We start from the raw sequence: 2,005 nt of genomic DNA on the forward strand, positions 1-2,005 counted from the left end.
TATGTTTGTTCCCAGTGTGTTTTATTTCTACAAATCTGCGACGTTTGGCAGTCTTACCTGTCCTCCGGGTGGGCTTTTGTGAGTTTGTGCCCCAGTGTCGAAATGGGCAGCCCCAGAGTGAGCCCTCACTTGGCTGGGGTCCTCCCTGGCGGGCGTCCCCCCACCCCCCAGGGTGACCCCTCCCCCATCATGACCTGAGCATCTCCTCCCTTCGGGGTCCAGTACCTGGGTGGGCCTGGGTCCTCAGCAGAGCCTCACTTCCCTCCACTGTCATGGACCCCGGGATGCGGTCGGGATCGCCGGTCGCCGCCGTCAGCATGCATATGCGCGCACACATCCAAAAGTGACGGAGCCGCGACCGGTCTGGGCTGTGACCACGTCTGCGTCGTACCCTGAGGGCTGGAAGGCGGCCGTCTGTGCTGGGCAGGTGCTTCCTGGAAGAAGCCATCCAACTTGTGGCTCTGCCCGCCAGCGGCGTGTCAAGGCATTGGTGGGGCGTGACCAACGCTCGATCCCGAGTCGCTGCCCGTTGGCTGGTGCCCTCGAGTCTCATCACGTGGGGCACCTCGGGAACCTCCACTGCCTCCTCTAGGGAGGCCCCTCCCAGGCATCAGGGATGAATTTTGGCCCAGATCTGGATGGGGGTCCCCGGGCACCAACTCTGCGTGAGCTCTGAGCCCGCTCCCCCCCACCCCGCCCAGGTGGGTGCCTGGGAGCCCAGAGGAGCCACAGCTGCGGCCATGGACCCGGGGGGCAGCACAGACACCTTCTGGGGGCAGGATCCCCTGACTCCAGCCCCAGCTGCCCTCCCGCCCACGTGACCCAAGACCACCCCCCCAGCTGGTGCCCCTCCCCAACAAGTGCAGGCTGGAGCAAACCAGGTCTCTTCCTTCCACTCCCCTGAGACATGAGCTGGACGTGAATCCTTTCTTGAATCCCGACCCGGCCACGTCGATTTGCCGGAACTGAGCAGGGCCTGGGTTTCAGCAAGAGACAAGCAGGCTCCCCACCTGATGCCGACTTCAGAGAATTAACTGAGCACCTGCTCCGCACCAGAGCCTGAGAGCTTGACAGCCGGGCCTGGGGCCATCCCCCCAGGTGGGGCGGGGCCCCGGGGGCCTGGCAAAAGCCGGTGCTTCTGAATGTCTTTGCCCATGAAAGGGGTGTGTCTGTGGTGTGTGCACCCACTGAGCTGGGTGGATATACTTATTAAAAATCACATTTTTAGGAAAAAACAGCTTTATTGAAATACAAATCACACGCATGTAAGTCACCGTCGAAGGCTACAGTTCAGTGGGGTTTAGTATATTCAGATCTGTGCACCCGTCACTGCGGTCAACTGGAACTTTTCATTACGGCAAAAAGAACCTCCATCAGCCTTCACCCTGGCTCCTCTTCCTGCTGCGGACCGCGGGCCTCGCCCAGTCTCCACCTGCCGGTTCTGGGCGCTTCCTATAAAGGGCTGCTCTCGCTGCATGGCCTTCGTGTCTGCTTCCTTCCCTGAGCATCACGTTTCGAGGTTCCTCCACGTCGTTTGGGTGTCGGCGCTTCAGTCCTTTTCAAGGCCAATTAATATTCCTCTGTACGGATGGACCACGTTTTGTAAATCCCACTATTTAAGGAAGAAACAAAGGTCCCTGGTAATGGGCCCTCTCTGCAAAGACTGGGCACCCCAGTGAGCAGCACCCAAGGAACTGGAGGCTAGAAGACCCCCCTGCCCCCAGAGCCCCCCACCAGCCAAAGAAGCCCCTTTAGTCACGAAATGCCCAGGCAGGTGCAGAATGGACCAAACCCCTGTCTGCAAATATCACTCAGCACATCTGCCTCCCAAAGCGCAGAGCGAGCCACGAGGGGCCTCAGTCTGTGGATGATAGTGAGACTTCAGCAGATCTGGGTGTTTCTCAGGACGCACAAAACAGCCCTTCCTGTCAACAGTGCGCATAAATGTTTAAGTGACACAAACAAGCAGAGATTGAAACGACACGCAGAGAAATCCCAAGAATCT

This window comes from Camelus bactrianus, chromosome 19 (assembly GCF_048773025.1).
Source record: "Camelus bactrianus isolate YW-2024 breed Bactrian camel chromosome 19, ASM4877302v1, whole genome shotgun sequence".
NCBI lineage: Eukaryota > Metazoa > Chordata > Mammalia > Artiodactyla > Camelidae > Camelus > Camelus bactrianus.